Consider the following 20,723-nt stretch of genomic DNA (forward strand, 5'->3'; position numbering starts at 1 on the left):
GGGGTTACTGCTGCTGGGTACTGTTCATCTTATTGCCAAGCTTCTCAAGAATCACTGTTGCCTTGGTGTAAATCAGCTACTTTGGTTTCAGTGATGGATTGGCCTTAAAGCAGCATTCACATCTTCTAGCAGGCTTTCAGAAAGTACTTCATGTAGTCTTGGTAGTATATAGACTCTTTAAATAAGTAAATTGTGAAATTCTGATACTTTGGCAACAGTGACAGATTTCAACAACTAGAAATTACACCCCTGCTGCAGGTGGTTTTAGCACTTACATTTATGGGTTCCTGGAGAATTTTGGCGTGATGACATTTATTACTTTTTCCTGTGAACACTAATTAATTTTTGCTGCCTCGTGTCAAGAATTAATCATAAAACTTAGCTGACGTATGACTTCTCCAGGCCTCTGTAGCACTTTCATGTCTCTTATCTTTACGGTATGGTGTGAAGGCTTTTTAATAATATTTTTTGTTCTGGATGTTTTAGATTAGGAAGACATGAAGTCCCAAGTACCTTTGGTAAATGCCAAATCATTAGGTACAAATAACTAGGTAATCCCTGAAACTGCATAACTTTTGGAGCATTTATGGTCAGCAGGGATATTTTTTATGAGTAATTTTCTACAAAACCCTGACATCAGGGTTTTGTAGAAAGGTTTTGTAGTTTGCTGATAAGCTGCTGATGTCATACACTAAAAGGATCCTGCCTTATACATTATACAGTACATCTTTGTGATTTTCAGCTTTTATTTTATAGCATGAAAACATTTTTTAGTATATCGGACACAGGCAGTCATGTTTTTCCTAAACGGTGTAGTCTTTTAAAAACCCTATTCATGTGAGTGGAACAGCCAGCGGAAGCTGTTTTTCCTGATCTTGAAATGCATTTTTCCCTTGTAGAAAAATACATGTGTGGATGACTGTTTTGTGCCAGGATGTCCAGTGCACAGACTGGAGGTGCAAACAGGTAGGAGGTTCATTCATATCAGCAGGTACAAAGTGAGTTATTTGTATATTGGTGGAACGTGTCTGCTGCAGTGTGAGTTTTTCAACAGTTGGGTTATTTTCAAATTCTGGTTCTTTATCTGAAACTGGTGAGCATCATATTACTACATTTTTTAAAGAATTCAGAGTGTGTCACGCTCAGACTTGACACAAATGAGGTGGTTATAGGTTGATAGAAGGTGTGGGGTGGTACTGGGGATTTGGATCTGTGTCAGACATGAAAAGGGAATGGCAAGAGGGAGAATAGCACAGAGATGTAATGTAATCTTTCAGAGGAAAAGAATGTGAGAGATGAAGAGGCGACACTGTAAGATATGTGGACTGTTCTACTAACTGCTTGTCAGAATCCATAGTGAATCCTAAATGAATCACCTCGAAGTTTACGGCAATGGAAAGCCTGTGTGCATAACACATGTGGGAGAAACTCTGTGCACTGCAGCACAGAGTTTCTCCACCATAATCTGGTATTCTTGGTTTTATATCTTTAATCTTGCATAGGTGTTGCTGATGCTTTATTCTGAATGACTGGAGGGAGGATTATGAAAGACAACAAATGGGTACTTCCCATTTTTGTTGCCATGGATGCATCTTGGGAACAAATTTGTTGCTGTTGCAAATTGATTTTACTTGAGTGATTGGACTTGCTTTTCTTTGAAGATGGCAAAGTAGTAAATATTTAAATATATCCATATGTATGTGTGCGTGTGTGAGAGCGTATTTCTGTTTGTGTGTATGCATATGGATTTACAGATAGAAGAGAACTGAAAACCAGACAAAAGACACATACTAACAGGATGCTACATGCTCCAGCTGTAAAGACATGATAATCAGTTTTAAATCCAACAGTGTGTTGATTTTATTATACTTGCTGGCTAGGTTGTTGGATATGTCTATTCAGCTTGCCAACTTAAATGTGTTTGCCTAACATTAGTGTAGGCACATTTTAATAATCACATATAGACAATATATGACACACGCTATATGAAACACAATAATATAGTTATTGTATTGTAGCTTCTTAAGTGTGGGAGATTACAGCACCATATTTAAAGAGGAACGGAGACAGACATCTGGCAAGTATGAACACAACCTATTAAATTACCAATATAACTGAGTGTGTAAATGTGATGGAATTTAGCACACAGGTGTGTGTGTGTGTGTGTGTATGTGTTTTTATTTATGCATTTGCTAGTGTGCTGGTGTATGTGTGCAAAATCATGTTCATGTTGTCCTTATAGTCTAAGCTGAGAGTGACAGCCTCATACATAATGCATTAAGAACATGAGGATAAGGATAGTTGACATTTGGTTGCTCGTCATTTAGGATATTTCTTCCCTGGGGGGGACTACGCTCTCAGATAATCACACATGGGTATTAATACACACACACACCCTCAAAAACACACACAAGTTGCTGTACATAAGCCAAAGTATACAGTATTTCTCATCCGGGTACTGTAAATGGCAGATGTTCAAGTCAGAGTCAAAGGCTGGATTCAGCTCTGTGTAACCGTATTAAACAATAGCTGATTAAACAGCTTAAAGCACAGTGTGCATGCAGCATGGGCTCATGTGTCTACAATGCTTAGTCAAATGTGAGAGTTACAGTCAAATATGTATAATTCAAGCATTTTTAATTCTTATTTTTTGGTTGCAATTACGACACAGTTACATTTTTTTTTTTTCATTTTTATAATATTTGTCCAGAATGTAAAGTGTAGCCACACTGCATCAGTTATGGTATTTAGACCAGCATGTTACATAAGTTCATGTTGTCTACTGAAGCATATACAGTACATAACACACATAACTCTGTGACACAGACATGTAGGAAGCAGCTGCGCAGCCAGGGCTTACTGCTGCAAGAACACTTTTATTTTTAAACCGTCTGTTTATTTCATCAAGAGGAGATCAAATGTGGGGAAGGATATGAGCATGTCACAACAAAACTTAAATAGCTGTCTGAACATTTTAGATTTATGTTTGTCAGTCATTTACCGGTTTACTGTTTTGTATAGTTAACTAAAGCCGTGCGTTGGGTGAACACTTTTGATTATAGAGTTGTAAGGATAAAGTATGTGCCAGAAAAGATTTTTATTTTCAACCTTTGACTCACCTGAGTTAATCTCCTTGTAATGTGAGTAAATTTAATTTTAAAAAGGCAACACAGCACATGAATATTGTGCCACTTGCGATAATGTCAATATTGCACCATACTAAATACATCAACACTTAAGTTGTGTGCACGCCGAGGGCAATTTTTTATAGCCAGGGAACTTGTGAGTATGGGCGAGAGAACCACAAGAGAAGGGAAGTGGGTTTGGAGCTGAACTCGACTTACAGGTGAATATCAGCTTCAACTCAAGTAGCAATTTTGCTTTTCAAAAAGAAAACTATGCTCAAGAAAGGCTGTAAAAAAAAAAGAAAGAAAGAAAGAAAAGAAAGGCTGTACGACAAGCCGAGGAATTTCAGAAGAGAACGGTATACATGCGAACGGTGTGACACAGTGTTTAGAGAAAAAAAATGAAAAGATACCCTCCACTAAAGGTGGTTATGGTGTGAGCATTAGGCTGAGAGTTGAACGCTCTAATTGGAACACAGTTGGGTATTTAAGGCATTTACCATTGTCATAATTAGCAGACCTCTGGTACTCTTTGCCCTCAGTGAAAACTTTACCTGTGACATCCTCAAAATCCCAATTAATCTCTTAAGCCCCAAGCCTACCTGATCTCCTGCTTTTTGCCTCCCGTATCAGCTTAAGAGGTTAAAAATGATACCAATTAAAGAAACATGAAAATTACTTCTGTGCTGTTTAAACTCTGAAATGACTGTGAACACAGAAGCTTTTTTTTTTTAATGTTGTACACAGACCATTTAATGTAGGCAATTACTGTGGCCACAGTCTCAGCCTAGTAGATAGAATTTAATTCCACATCACATGATCTCTTTTTGTAAAGCTAGCAAGCAAGACTGTTTTTTCAGCCAACTTTATGAACATTGTGTAACCTGGAAATTTTTGTATAATAATTTCAATATAGAATTGAATATACTAACATACCAAAAGCCACTAAGCAGCCACTGAAATTCCTCATGGATTTCTTAAATTCACTGACTACAGCAAACATTAGGTTAACAATTCACAGTATAGGACTGACTGAACATGTGAGTCTTTATACTGCAGGCAGTAGTTGGCTGATGCTATTACTGTAACTTTATCCATAGCAAATTCTGCAGAATTTTGCAAAACTAAACCCATAACCAATTTGCAGCTACACAGCTGAGTAAAAACACTCTATTTGGACATTTAACTCTGATTAGCTGCTCCTAACAAAACAGCTTAAATGGTCCAATGCTGGAAATTACACAATTCTAGGGGAAGCAAAAAGAAATTGCTAATGTTTTGATGAGAAAGGGAGAGAGCAGTTGGCATTATTTCTTTATTCAGGGAACCATTATGATCTGATTTTATGCTGAACGTGAGCCTGTGAAACAGCAGGGCACAGTCAAAGGAGCTGGTTACCTTGCTCAGAAGTTGGATTCCGACTGTTGCCTGCAGCTCTTCATCTACACCTCAGTGTGGAAGGTCCTTCTTGTTCCACTTCACCCTGCATCATCTTAGACTGATTCACTGTTAAAATTGTAGAAAATGCCAGTTTTTTTGTTTTGTATGCAGCTTCAGTGATATGAGATCGCTTACAAACACACTGCAAAGTTTCCCTCTGACTACTTCATAATACAAATGCTTTTAAATATAGCTGTTGTTAAATGTGTTCAGCATGATTTCTTTTGAAATCCTGACTGTTTAATTTCCATTATCATGACTAAAAACATTTTGTATGAGGGACATCAGCTTGTAGTATTGTAAATTTTGCAGCATGTTTATGATAGCAGCATATTCTCAATCACCATTTGGCAACAGTGTAAGTCACTAATTTTATTTAGTCAATAATTTAATTTTGACATTTTAATTAAATTTCATTCATTTATTTTTTTATTTAATACGTATTTAATCGTAATTTGCAAATTTTATTTTAAAGACTTTAAAATTAATTAATTAGTTAATTAATTAATTTTTAAAGAATTTAGTTAAAACTCTTTCAACTTTGCCATCGATGGTGAAATGTTAGTACAGGTTTTGGATTCAACATGTTCTCATCCAGATAATTTCAGGCAAGGCCTTGCATAAACAACATACTGCAGCCTTTCGCCAACTGAAAATATCTGGTGGCATTTTCATGATGAAACAAATGGATACAGCTGGACTGTTGAGCAGCTAGACTTCTCTATCAGAAAATAATGGGACAACATTCCTCTCCCAAAAGTCCAGCAGCTGATCGCCTCAGTACCCAAACATTTACGTACTGTTGTTAAAAGAAAAGGGGAAGCTAAAGATGGGCAAACATAGCTCTGTTTTTGAGACATGTTGCTGTCATCAAATCGAAATGTCCCTACTTTTTTTTTTCTTTCTTCAAATGGTGCATTTTCCCAGTTTAAACATTTGACATCTTAGTCACCCTTTCTATTATTGCTCGGTAATAAAGTGGTAAAAGTAGGGTAACAAGGTAAAAATGAAATCTAAATAATTACTGCTCAATTACCAAAATAATAACCACTGAATATCCAAGTATCGTGGCAGCAACAGTGGTCACATTTGAGTAACATTACACTAAAATTAATATAATTGGATAATAAAGGGCCAAAAACTGGGTGTAATAATGTGGCTGCACTGCTCGGTAATAAAGTGGTAATAGTAGAGTAACAAGAATGTCATAATGTGTGATTTCTAAGTTATTACCACTAATTACCTGTGGTAGTTTCTGTGTGATAAGCAGGAACCACAGCTGCAAAATTGCCTTTAAAGTGATGCACACTCACTATTGACTTAATTAAATCTAAAACCATGGTAAAAAAATAAAATGTTCTGTGTACTTTTTTTTTCAGCCATAGAAGCACATCATCTAACGTGTAAATCTCTAACATCCACTGAATCGAGCAGTCTCCTTCTGTGTGTTGCTGTACTTTTTCTGAGAACCGATTATCCAGGCACACTGCTGGGGACTCAAGTAAGTGCACCCTGAAGTTAGAGGTCGGCGGTCTCATTTTAGGTGCCTTTTCGCTGTTGCTAGGCAATGGGTGTAGCCTGTCACTCTAGTTGCTAGGCATCATCACAATCAAAGGCAAATTATTTCATGTGATGATGTCACACCTAGTATTGTAGGATATGGTAACTCAGAGAAGTGATTTTTTTACTAAGCGTTTTAAAGAACCATTACTACCTCAATGAGTTGTCACAACTACTGTCAAATTACAGCCACTCAATGTCAATTGTTTTATTGGCGGGCATTTGACTCTTGCCTTACACAGTGTATATTCAGCTTTCAGAGTGTTAACATCTGATGAGAAGCAAGAAGTGCAATGTGTCTGCCTTCAGCAAACATTAGGTGTAAAATGCATGCAAAATATTACCAATTCAATAACTGATATTCATTGTAGGTTGGAGAATTGAGAGGATTTTCGGTGTGTTTGCAAAAGTAAAAAGTCAAGACATGGTTAATGAATGTCACAGAGCAGCGATTGCCCTACTGTACAACCCTTCACCACTTTAGTAACTCCAAAGTGGATTCATTTAATTAATGCTGTTAAACTGCATTCCTACACTCTGAAGTTGCAGATTAGGACACTAAATTGCAAAGAAATGCTTTTTTGGACACACTGAGGAAGTCAAGAAATTCTTAACTTTTATTAGCTCTTTATGTTTGTCCTTAAAATGCAATTTCATATGGTCCACATACAAAGCATAGAGTAGAGATAGTGCTGCGTACAAGGAAAAGCTAAGGATTTCAAATGAAGTAGTCTATAAATAGACTAAAGAGAAAAAAAAAAGGTCTTTTTGATGTAAATTGGGGTTCTCAGCCGTTCTGTGTATTTGTAATGTATTAAACTCTCAATATGGTAAGAAACAAATGAGAATGAAAGCAAAGAGTGTATTGTGCTCTTCGGTGTCACATTATCCCTTGGGCATGTCCTGTGATTTCTGCTGATTTGTGCTGGGAAGAAGGGGAAATCTTTGACAAAATTGTTATGGTCTTTAGAAGCTCTGAGATCAGACTCAAGCTAAAAAAGCTCTTTGTAGAAAACTATGTGCTTTACACTTGTTCTGATTTTCATAATGCCTTAAGCAGCATTTTCCAACTTTCTGTTTAAGACATTCTTGAATGAAGCTGGGATTTGTGATCTGTTATTTATATGGTTTGGTATTGGGTTTTATTTATTTTTGTTTTTTAATTTGGAAAAAAGTGAGCAGTGTTATTGGAGGGCCAGATATGTAAAAGATTTATTTTATTGATCCTGTTATTTGTTTTTAAGCCTGTAAAATTTCATATAAAGGATAACGATTATAAAAAGACTGTTTGAATTTTTTTAACAAGCAATAAATAATTTTGACCTTTATTACTTTGACTGTAAGATAATTATTGTTGCATTAGACCAAACAGAGTAATAAAAAAAAACGAGTTGCTGTTCTATCACCCAAGACTTGGACTGATTGTAATAACACAAAAACACTGCACAGTAGTGTGTCCATATACACTGTAACTGACTAAATGCAATTATAATTCAATTATACCTACGTAGTTAATTATGGTAGAAGCATATTAAGATGTACTAATACATCAACTACTAACAGTAGATTATCATTTAATTTCCTGTCAGATTCTCAAACATTCATTCTGCATCTTCATTAAATGTGCAAAAAGATGAAATTCAAATGACAGACATCAAGTTAGCAAAAGTAAATGAAACATGATTTAGTTGGCCCACAGCCACACGCTTGGTTTTACAAGTTAATGGATCAATGAGCCTTTCCGCCAGTTTGTGTGTGAACATAATAACCACATGTGTGACTTTCCACTGGAAATATGATGAATCTTCATTCATAATGCACTCCTATACACCGTCAGTGACCTCTTCCACTTACATCTCACCATAAAAACAAGGGTAATAAGGGGCAGGGATAGCTCAGTAGGTAGAGTGGCGGCCCCATGATCAGAAGGTCGGGGGTTTGACTCCACTGAACGGCTACCCTGAGCAAGGTACCATCCCTACACACTGCTCCCCGGGCGCTGCATTGGTGGCTGCCCACTGCTTCACTGGGTGAATGGGTTAAATGCAGAGGAACTATTTCCCTATGGGGACTAACACGCACACTTTTTTTTTTTTTTTTTTGAGTGTGTGCGTGTTCATGTGTGTGTGCATGCCCTCTTTATTCATAATCAATGACGTAACCTTGATTATCGTTCTAGCATGCTAGCACTTTCCCCAACTAAATAGATTACATTAATTTGTTCTGGCAACTCTTCAACCCATTTTAAAGGAAAGATGTAAAATAACAGGAGCAAATAGAGTAAAAAGTAGTAGTCCGGAAACATCAGGACACCAACATGATGTAATCACCTTGAAGAAAGAGCAGATGTGGTGAGTGGTCAATATAAAATATCACCTTCCTAATACAAAGGTACTTGGGAGTTCTCCTTCATCTGCTCCATAAACCTGATTTATTGTGGACTCAGTCTTTCACACCCACTGGCACGTCACTGCAACCCGCCTTCCCTCCCACATTGATGTGGAAACTGATGCTTGAAATAACACCTCCATAAAGTCACAGAGTGCGACTAGCTGGGCTATATCATGGGTTATAAATAAATAAAGTCAGATTCAGATGACACATACATACACGCATTCATCCACACACACCATGTGCCACAAATAGGTGTATACATAATAAGTAGGGCATCAACCAGCGATTATTATGAGGATCTTAAATGTCAGAAATGAAAGACAAAAAGATTCACCATTCACTAAAGTCAAAGGGATGTCTTCATAACTTCATGTTAGACCTGCAACTAATAGCTCAGTTTTTAAGATTAAAGAATCATTTGGTCTTTAAAATGTCTGAAACAAAAACAAGGTCACAAAGATCTTTGAGGATTCATAAAGAATTTCTGATAAGGCTGAAATTCTTGCCAGTCTGAACAAGACTTTAATTTTCTCTGGTTCTCTTAACATTACTTATCAGATTCCCTCTAATGTTTGCTCTAATGATAATATTCTCAGAAGTTATTCCTTTAATTTTCTTCCAGAGACAGTCCCACAGGTGCATAAAGCCCTCAAACATTTAAAAGCCAGGAAGTCGGCAGGTCCTTTTAACCTCAAACTTTTACTTTTTAAAGCTAGCAGTGGATTTTATTACTCTGCTTTTGCCATATCTTTTTAACCCTCTCAAGGCAGGCGTTGCCGATTTGCAACAGTTAAAAACTAACAACCTGATTACCCCACATACATATTTTATGAGTTTTTTTTTTTTTACTCAGAAGTACCACTGCAGGACTTGGTTGTGCATTAGCAACAAAAAGTTTACTTTGAGCCTGAGAGGGTTAATCTCTCTGTGGCAACTTATACAATTTATCCAGATAAAAACAGCATGCAACATTGAGCCTTTTATTGACATCTATAAAGCTTTTGACTCTGTGGATCAGTTTTAAACTGAAGACTTAAAGACCCATGTAGGAAGGCTTTGAATAATATCCTGTTGGGCAGATTTCAATGCAATCGCCCAGAGTACCACTTCTAGCTTCCTGGGCTCATCTGAAGATGTGCCCCAGAAATTGGTCCTCGTCTCCGACTGATCCTTCTATTCATATTGATTAAAATATTTGAAATTCAAATGTCAGCTTTTTTATATAGATGTTTACTTTGTAACTGCCTCTAGTCAGGTTGTTTAAGTCCCACTACAAATCAATACTCCACAGAATTCCCTGTTTGATTTAAAACCCTGTGTTATTCTCAAATGCTAAACCTTCCACTGAAATTCACTGAAACTTTAATTTATCAGTACTTTTTATGTATCTCAGATATTTATCATGTTCATTTTTAAAATCACTACTGTGGCTACGTAGTGTTTTGTTTGCCTCTACTGATATCTTATCAGTGGAGGCGTTTGTGGTCCTTGAATCCTTAACATTAATCTTTTCCCATGTCTGATCCTCATCATTATGCAGGGCATATACAACTACCAGCTACTGACAGGTGAGATTAATTAATACTGTTACAAAGGTGTCAGTTATGTGGAGGGGGTGGAAGCTGGGGTATATATCCTATTAGACACAGTCATTCCTTGGAGAGCTAAATGTGGGTAAGTGATAGGACCTAAGAGATTTTTGAAAAGAGACAAACTGTGATGGGTAGAAAGGGTCAGATGGCCATGTTCTGCAGAGGTTAGTGGAAGGAAGGAAAACCAATGCATAGGTGACAGGGATGTGGGCATAGTGATGTGCATGGGAAGTAAAGGCTGGCTCTGATCTCTAATGTTGTCACACTGCAAGAGCTGCTGAGGAATGGTTAGAGGACACACCAAAGACTTCTAGGCATTGACTTATTTTCAGTTTGATATATCTTCTGTGCTGTAAGAACAACCTTACAATGCGACTGCTGCTAAAGTCTTAGTGCCTAATGCTACAAGTTGCCTTTAGAGTCTTTGTTTGTTTTACAAGTCAAATATTATGCAGCTGGTTTGTATATAGCCTCCCTAAGTAATTAAATGTCTTTGCTTTGCCTGTCAGGCTTTTCTAGTCTAGCGATGCTGTGATCATCAAATTAACAGATGCACAAGCGGTTAGATTTCTCCCTGTGATACTTTTGTTTTTATCTTTAGCACTAAACACCTTTGATAAAGATTTTATCGAGCTGTGATTAAATTAGAGAACCAAAAAGCTTGAAGGCAATCACATTTGATTTAGCTATTTGGGCAAGCTTTTGCGTCATACAACAGTTCAAGAAGGCATCATTGTAACTGAGCAGAATTGATTAGATAAAATCAAATCGAGTATTCAGTTTGGTTAGCTCATAAGATAACCAACATAAAGGATTTGTTCTAAGCCCATTACCACGAGAAAGCCTTCGTTCACATTTGACCTTTCCGTGTCAAACTCTGATGGTAAACTCACCATAAAACACCAAAGCAAATAGAGTTAGACACACTGGAGTCTCAACATGAAGCGCACAGAGACAGAGAGAGATTCTGATAGATACAGCTGGCATTACTGAGGGAGCAAAGTATCTTTGGTCAAGCTCCTCAGGAGAGACACTGATGATCCCTATTTATGTTTTATGAGAGTCTTCACTACAAGTACATTCACTGACACAATTTACAAACACATCAACCGGGAAATCTGAGTCGCATGTATGGCAGGGGTACATTTTGCTCCATGTTACTCAAGGTTAATCAAAGTTTAATAGAATCTTCATCTTATAAAATATACTCGGTGTACAGAGTAAATGACTCAAATGTGTTTTAGCCATAGCTATTGTGAGTCACATGACAGATTTAAAGTGACTTTAATTCAATAGATGATGAAACAAGAAAACCAAATAACTCAACAGCATAATCTTTTAAACCTACACTTACACGCTCACCCAGTCACCTTTTATTGCATTAACTCCTTAAGGAAAAGAGTTACTCTTGGATGTAAGAACATATAGTAGGATTGTGTCTTCGTTAATTCGGTAATGTAAGAGCTTTGGGATTTCAGCACTTGATATAAGCAAGTCTATAAAAATGTGTGTACATGTTAAGCAGGTCAGACAATAAACAGTGAAACTTGAGCTTGGAACAAGCTTGGGACAAGCTCAAGATGTACTTGGCTACATGTAGTTTCTTTATTTAAAAAAAAATATTATTCTAAATTTACAAAGCTTGTACAGCAATACTTTATAATCAGAAATTCAATATTTGAGCAAAGAAACAGAAAAGTTGTACGAGTCTGGTTAGAACACCAAACACATCCAGTCAGTAAAATAAATGATCTCCTTACCTTAATGAGAGGGTATGCCAGGGTTGGCTGGGGATCATGGGTGTTGAGTCAGGTCCAGTGCGAAGCTGGTTAAATCTTCTCACACGTGTGGTAGTGCTATGAAAACCAGTAGAGTTGAACATGCATAGCCACTGGTAAACTCTGGTGTATACTACGCGCTCAAGTGCTCCCTCACCGAGTGAGCACACAAGTCGTCAGCAGCAGCAGCCCGACAGCTGTGCTCGGGGAGATCCAAGAGTCGTCAGATAGAAACAGACATGCTGCTGCCTTGTGCTGCCGGTCTCTGCTCTCTCCAGCACTCTCCTCTGTCTCTCAGTCTGCAGCTCCCACTCTCTCACCAGTCTGTGTTGCTCTGCTCTGTCTCTCTCTCCCCCCTTAAATCTCGCTCTTGTACACACATGCTTTTTCCACACTGCATCTGCTGCCTCGCTTTCTCTCACAAACACACACACATGCGCACATCTCTCTCAATTTTTATGTTCCAGCATTTTTCTTAACACACCACGTTCTCCTTGTAGTTACCCCAAATAGTCTTTAATGGTTTAATGTCTCTATATTTTTCGATTCGTTCTAGTTACTTTTCCTTCTTTACAATCTCTCCTCCCAGTATTTTTTTCTGTTATCACATTTTCACTTTTAGCCCTAACCCTTGATGTACATTGAATTTTAGAGATTTAACATACTATACAGGAGAAAGACAGACGCACTGAAGGGAGAAAGATGAAAACAGAAAGCTAACCGTGAGAATGCAAAGGCACAATGACACACACGCACAAAATGAATATCTTGATGTGGGGAGTTCTCGGGGGTGGACTGGGGCACAGGTTTGACTTTGAAGTGCAACTGAAAGCAAAATGTCATGCTTAATGTTCGCTCCCTTAGCACAGTTTATTGCTACCAGCAAAGTCACACTAGTGTGGGTACATTTGCTCCCCAAGTTGCTTGAATAGAATTTCACAAGGCTGGAGAAAAAGGGGTCCCAAAAGCTGCAACAACACAGAATTTGCAGACCACACTAATTATAAACTATTTACATTTTCATACACAAGATAAAAATATGTCTCGGCTGGAGTTAAAACGCATGAAAATTTCAGAAGATTGTGTGACAGGGGTGTAAAGTGGGAAACGATTAATTTCCAGTGCCCCTTATTCAGCATTCATGGGTCTGAGCGAATGCATCTCAGCAATAGCAACATCACCACGTTAACAAAATCTATCCACATACAGGCAGATATATATACATCTGCCAAACTACTCTCTGTGCTACCTTTAGCTACAGCAGGTGTCTTCAGATCCAGATTTTGCCACTAGTACACAAACACAGAAAGACAGACTGAAAACAATGCCAGCCATGCTGTCGCAGCTGGTTGAGATGTCACATCTGTCTTCATGACTTGAATGTGTGACATGACATACTGATGGGCGATGGCATTATGGAATTTTTCCAGTCTTTTGCCCTTGACCCCACTTTTTTAATATGCATCGCTTGCAGTGTATTGAAAATGTAGCTATGGCTATGAAAAAGTTAATATTTCTCAAATTAAAATTTCATATTTAGTCTTTTTCTTTCAGTTATTCGTCTTTATCATCTCCCTTCATCTTACCCTATTCCTAGCATCATCATGCTGTCACACCAACCCTGTGCATGTCCTAACAGTGGTAATAATTTAAAAAAATTCACTGTTGTGTGTCTCAAAAGGAGGCAGACTGTAATAGTTTTCCAGGCTTTCTGATGGTCTGTCAAAGTTCTTCCTGTACCTCACCATTTTCAGATTCAAATTACTGTAAATGTAAAAAAGGAAGTGACTAAACAGAGCCAAAAAGAGAGGGACAGATGCTCTATTGGTCTTGAACTGCTTTTTAGGCAGTGGTGTTGGCAATTTTGACAAAATTGATGGAATTATGAGTGCAATACAGTCAGTACGGTCAGATCTTGGTCCACCATCCAGTACCATATAGAAAACATCTGACTGGCAACAACTTAATTCTTGAGCATGATAGTGGTCCCAAACATACTGCAGTTAAAGCATACATGAATATAAAAACACACAACTGAGCAAAGTCTGCCTACCCAGAGTCCCAGGGACTATTATTTAAGCAGAGAATTGAACAAAAGGTCGCCAACACATTCAAAACACTTCTGAAGAAGAGTTTTGAATGTCCTTCAAGAAGCCCAGAAACTATTCTTGAAGACTACGTATAAATATTACAAAAAAGCTTATCTAACAGAGTTCAGGCAGTGTTGAAGAACAAGGGTGACCAAACTAAATGCTGACATTGAAGTTATTTAAAATTGTAAAACCCTTGCTTTATTTCCATTTATGTCTGCACCTATTTCCCCTTTTCCTAGAAAAATATAAATACATGAGGGAGGATTTTAGACTTTTGCATACTATTTTGTAGAATAAGAAAACTGTTGAAAGCAGAGTTAGTTCCATTGTAGACAGACATAGAGACAACACACAGTGTTGGACAGGTGCATACTTGACATGTAAACTGTAAGGACAGTTGAGACAGGCTCTAGGTAACAAATGCTGAGTGCACACATGGTGATACCCCATAGCCCATCACTGATAGCCCATCTAACACAAGAATAAGGATGTGCAATTCTTCTCTAGTACAGGGCAGAAGAGGGGCTAACAGTGGCTACCTGTCACCCACAGCAAAAAAGTTCTGCATTTGAATCTTCTGCAGATGGACCCTTTGGTACGGAGTTTGCATGTTCTCTCTGTGCCTCGGGTACTCTGGATTCCTCCAGAGTACATAGAATAAAGTGTTGTATGGGCAAATGTTTCTTGTAGTCTAAAGTCCTTTGAATGTAATGATTTATTTATGAATGAATTGTAAAAATTTGCATGCAGCGAAGGATTCCTGATCAATAATTTTTTGTTTATTCTGGGGGAGCCAACATCTTCTTCATCATTATCAGCACATTTTTTAATTTTAGTACAAATACTTAAAAGTGTAGTAAAAGTAGCCAAAGTGATAAAGTACAGACTCTGAAATGTACTCACAGTAAAAAGTCTTTGGAGAACATTTCTACTAACTATTTTTGTGCAAAGAGAACAAACAAAAATAACTATTTTTGTTATAATAGTATTTGTCTCCACATCTAAACAGACTCCACACAGCCACTGTGCACCAGGGCAACACAGTGTTTGGCTGTAAATTCAAGACAAGCTAATCTGTTTGTCCTAATGTTACATGTGAGCTCTAAATTTCCAATTTAACAGATGTTGCAGAGAAGTCCTCAACTTTAAATGTAACCTCTCTTCCTCTCCTGTCCTGCCTTTCTTACATCTTTCACCTTCTGTGAGTGAAGCCATCTCACACTCTGTTCTCTTCCTGGGAAATACAGCACCTGTAACTTTAGTTGGCAGACAAACTGCGTGAGAAATTGCACAATTCTGTGCTTTGTTTCTGAAATTTGTTGAATTGTTTGAACAATTGCATTTTAAATTACCTGCCACTTAAAAAAACATTGCTCTCTTTGCGCTCGCTCCTCTTCTGTAGCGCTAGCTTGTTTTCCTCATGAGTATTCACTATTTTCCATATTAGTACTAGAACTCATAATGAGTTATGAGTGAAGTATGTGATCTATGTTCCTTCACACGTTCTCATGCCAGGCAAAAAAGAAAATCTAAGGACAAATAAGCAAAGAAACAACATAAGTCTGCCAGACAGCCGAAAGGCTGGATCAAAAAGGCGGACCCAAAGGCAGACTCAACAGAAGGGAAGTTTCACAGGAATGGAAGGTTTATTTCATCTTTTTCTCAAGAGACTGAATCACAGGGGCAGGAAAGAGACAAGAGTCTCCTTACTTTGTTTGGCAGAGCTGTGGAGCTTTGAGGGGGAAGGGGAGTGTCCAGGTAAGTGTTGAGGTGTCCAAACAGAGAAGGATACAGGAGGGGAATTCCTTCGACAGGTGTTTGCTGGAGCAGAGAGCCGGGCAGGTGAGTGATCTGGGGAATCCTGAGAGCAAGTGAGCAGGTGAGTGGTACAGGAGCCGTGGATGTTGCAAGAATGGCCAGCAGGACAGTGATCCAAGGAGTTATTGAAATGTAGGAAAATATGTCCTTAGGCTTTGAGATTGTAGCATAGGGAGACGGAGTATTAACATTTGGAAAACAAACTTGAACTCATACATGGAGGCTGATTTACCACTGGGAGTAGCAGATGATCTGGCAAAGAGTGGAAATCAGCGCTGGCCTTAAATGCAGGACCGCTGATTGCTGCCAATGGCTTGCAGGTGAGACTGGGCTGGCCCTGGTGCCAGACTCCGCCCAAGACCAGCGAAGCCAAGGTGGAGGAGCCGAGTGGAAAAATAACAGAAACACAACACTTCCCCAGATAATGGCGAAGTAAGCTTGTTTTTTCTGTACGGAGTATTTAGTGAGACCTTTTCCACATTTCAGATCCAACCTTGATCCATAAATATCTGAGAGCACTGAATGGTTTACCTGCTTGAATTATCGGAGTCAGCCTCACTGGTTTGACAACAGGAGCTGAAGCAATGTTCGTTGCTTCCAGCTGTTTCAGTTAATAAAATATGGCGTGACACAGCATGCGAAAGCATTATCCATAACTATTCATTATTTCTAGTCAGAACTATCAATTACTCCCGAGATAGATTCTATCAGGACCTAACAGCAAATCAAAATCTACTCTGTGCAACTGAGACAGTTGAACTGTCACACAAAGACGTTTTATACACAGCAGTTGCCTTCAGGTTGAATCCTGAGCTCCATCATTGCTGTTGGGAATGTTTTACAGTCATGGGCCACTTTCTTAGACCGCTTTTGCTTTCAAAACTGCCTTAATTCTTCTTGGCATAGATTCAACAAGGGGCTGGAAACAGTCATCACAGATTTTGGTCCATATTTTGATACAATATCTTCACACAGTTCCTGTAGGTTTGTCAGCTGCACGTCTATGATGTGAAACTCCCATTGCACTATATCCCAAATGTGCTCTATTGGAATGGGATCTGGTGACTGTAGAGACTATTTGAGGACAGTGAAGTTATTGTGATGTTCAATAAATCAATTTGAGTTTTGCACATTATCCTGCAGGAAGCAGCGATCAAAAGATTAATATACTGTGTTCATAAAGGAGGGACATGGTCAGCAACAATATTCTGGGAGGCTGTGACATTTAAACAATGCTCAGTTGGTACTAAGGATACTACATTGTCCTCTGATCTCTGGCATCAGCAAGACTCAATCAACTCTTCAGCAAATTGTGTCTTATTTAATATTTTTCTTTTTTTCTCTGGATCATTCTCTGTAAACCACAGAATGTAAAATACTCAAACCAACTCGCCTGGCATAAACAACCAAAAGTCAAGGTCACCTAAATAACCTCTCTTCCCCATTCTGATGTTCAGTTTGAGTTTCAGCAGGTCAAATTACCGTGTCTACATGACTAAATGCGTGGAATCTTTTAAAACCAAGATACAACCAGTCTTTTGAGGTAGCAGCACCAATGTTTCCTTTATATTTCCCTCAAATGTTATTTAAATGTCTGTTAAAAACACATTTCTGTAAGTACGTTTGTTCATGATCTATATTTTGGTTAGTATAAATTTGACTTTTCATGAACATTTACAGTGTTTATTGCGTCTGTATTTATGTCTGTACAGTGGTGTGAAAAAAGTGATCCCATTTTTTTTTGTATGTTTGTCACAATTAAATGTTTCAGATCATCTAACAAATGTAAATATTGAACAAAGATAACACTTGTAAACACAAAATGCAGCTTCTAAGTGAAGCTGTTTATTATTAAAAGGATAAAAAGTGATTGCCCATTAATCCTAATAAATGGTTGGGCCACCCAAAGCAGCAACAAATGCAGTCAACCATTTGCAATAACTGGCAATAAGTCTTTTACTGCACTGTGAAGGAATTTTGGTCCAGTCATCTTTGCAGAATTGTTGTAATTCAGCCACACTGGAGGGTTTTTCAAAGATGAACCACCTTTTTAAGGTCATCTGAATTAGATTCAGGTCTTTGACTAGGCTACTTCAAAGTCTCCATTGTGTTTTTTTAAGCCATTCAGAGATGGATTTGTGTTTTGGATTATTGTCCTGCTGCAGAACTCACTTATAGACAGCAGACAGCAGAATTCATTGTTACATTTACTGTCCTGAAGCAGTAAAACAGACCCAGACGATCACACTACCACCACCACATTTTACTGTTGGTATGATGTTGTTTTTCTGAAAAGCTTTTACTTTTATGCCAGATGTAATGGGACACACACCTTCCAAAAAGTTCAACTTTTGTCTTGTCAGTCCACAGAGTATTTCCCCAAAAGTCTTGGGGTTTACCAAGATGTTTCTGGCAAAACTGAGCTGAGCCTTTATGTTCCTGTTGCTCAGAAGTGGTTTTTGGCTTGGAACTCTGCCATGCAGGCCATCTTAGCCCAGTCTCTTTCTTATGATGGAGCCATGAACACAGACCTTAACTGAGGCAAGTGAGGGCTGCATTTTTCTGGATGTTGTTCTTGGGTCTTTTGCGATGTCTTGGACAGGTTGTCGGGGTAATTTTGGTCGGCCAGCCACTGCTGGGAAGGTTCACCTCTGTTCCATGTTTTCGCCATTTGTGGATAATAATTCTCACTGTGGGGGAGAGATCTCATTTACTTTGTTTCTCATTTGTCCCTGAATTTCCTTGGATCATGACATGATGTCTGGCTTTTGAGAATGTTTTGTTATACTCCACTTTGTCAGGCAGGTCCTATTTAAGTGAATTCTTGATTGGTGACTGACAGGTGTGGCAGTAATCGGGCCTGAGTGTGGCTAGAGAAATTGAACTCAGCTTTCCAAAGTTGTGATACATGTTGTACATGATGTTATAGCAGATGTGCTGGTGGAGTGGGGGGCACAATCACTTATTCACACAGCGCCACCTGTGGGCCACCTTCATTTAGAAACTGCATGTTGTGTTTACTTTTATCTTTATCTAAATTTTAATTCTTTTGATGATCTGAAACATTTAAGTGTGATAAACATACAAAAAATAGGGAATCAGAAAGGGGGGAAACACTTTTTCACACCGCTGTATGTACTGAACAGACACCTTAAAATTGTTTTTGTTTGTTTTTTTTACCTACCCTAATATCTCGATCATGGGTGCCTCTCTTGGCTTATTGTCTGTCTTTGTCTTTGTCTCTGTTTTTTTTTTTCCTTTCTGTTTTAACGATATGAGTGCTGGGACCATCTGTGGTTTTTGACAAAAATCAGAAGAAAACAGAAATGGCTCCTAGGAATACGTGGAGTGTTTTGTTGAGGAAAAAAGAGAAGATTGTGGTCACATGTCAGTACACACTGGACTGTAACAAATCAGTAATCCTTGTGTCTCTCTCCAGCATGACTACAATAGGACACACACTGATGCACTTCCCATGAGCTTGTCAGGGGATTGCTATTGAATAATCCATTTGACTTCTTATGATTCTTAGACCAATAGATGTGGAATCATCATGACTGAATGCATATTTTCAGGTTTTGAGGAACCACAGCTTTTTCAAATTTAGCGTAGATAGTACAGAATCTTAGGCTGGAGAGTATTTACTACATAAACTATTTTCTGTTGTAATTATAATGCATCAGTGTGCCAGGATAATATCACTTTTATCTGTTTCCCTATAGCAGCCATAACAGCTTAGTACAATATGTGTTTTTATTAACTTCTCATAAAACATACTGGTTCAAGGATAAATTACAGGGTTTTTACTAAAATTATAAGACTTTTATACAGCACCTGAGCCAACTGAGCAAAAAAAATAAATACTGAGACACATTTTTTCATTTCTGGTTGCCTGGTTGTGTCTTATCTTTCTCTGTGTCACTGCAGGGTCAGGTAGGGCCCCCTCCAACCGCCGACCTCCACTACCCAGTTTCACAGAGAGAAAGAGAAACAAACATACAGTGACAGTGAACCAGGTGCAGTGGAGATAACACACCTCTCAAGGCTTATGGGTATTTTAGTTGTGTTTTAGTGTTTTTCTGTAGGTTACATGTGTTTTTTAGGTTCCAATTCTAAAGTTGGAAAATGAATTTTATTTTCATTGCTTTTTAAAAAGCTGTAAGTGCATAATTGAACGAACTTTCACACAATATAATGTCATGTAACAGTGTTCATTGTGACATATACATATTCAACACCATAATAACATAATAATTGAAAAGGGAAGATATGCTGCACAGACATTTGAGCATTACTATTATCCAGTGTAAGCTCCGTGTCTGTGATTCCAAAGTGTTTGTTCTCTGTTTCAGAAAGATAAATATCTTTGTCTTAAAATGGTCAAAAAAAAAAGATGTCAGAGGACTCCAGACTGAGAGTTGGTCTGTGTTTAGCTATTCATCAGTTAAACAATCTTTCACAAGTGGGGATGATTTATTATTGTGATACCGTTCCCTATGCTTCACTGGGCTGATTTCAAAAGAAAAATCTAAGTGTGCGATCAGCTAAAAATGAACCACAGATTACCAGCCAAAGGATTTAATTAATATTTAGCCCTTGTAAACAGCTATGTGCATGATTCTGCCCTAAAACAAACCAATCAACAGGCATTATGGTGTGAAGACAAAGCGAGTAAGACAGAGAAAGAACAGAGAAATCCAAAACACAACTGGGAAAATGTTCTGTAATGTTTCGCTTGGGATGATGAATGTTTTTGGGAGTATCGACTATGTGCCATAAAAAAGACACAATATACCATCATGAAAACATAATCCCACCAACAGTGCATTATGGTGGCATTATGGTTTGGGGCTGTCTTGCACCAACAAAAGGAAAAAAATTCCCAGTTTTATTAAGTTAGGTGATTACTGCAGGTCGGGATGT

The 20,723-nt window shown here is 38.1% G+C and overlaps 1 protein-coding gene across 1 annotated transcript in view; it reads right to left on the reverse strand.

Annotated features, from left to right (window-relative positions):
- opn7b (opsin 7, group member b) overlaps positions 1–12,246 on the reverse strand; it is an 80,295-nt gene extending 68,049 nt beyond the window's left edge. Inside the window, exon 1 of the mRNA XM_084917148.1 lies at positions 11,872–12,246. The gene's annotated coding sequence lies outside the window, so the exon portion shown is untranslated. The remainder of the gene's footprint in view (positions 1–11,871) is intronic.
- Positions 12,247–20,723: the final 8,477 nt, after the last annotated feature.

This window comes from Perissodus microlepis, chromosome 20 (assembly GCF_051167445.1).
Source record: "Perissodus microlepis isolate ML-2025 ecotype Zambia chromosome 20, ASM5116744v1, whole genome shotgun sequence".
Classification (NCBI taxonomy): domain Eukaryota; kingdom Metazoa; phylum Chordata; class Actinopteri; order Cichliformes; family Cichlidae; genus Perissodus; species Perissodus microlepis.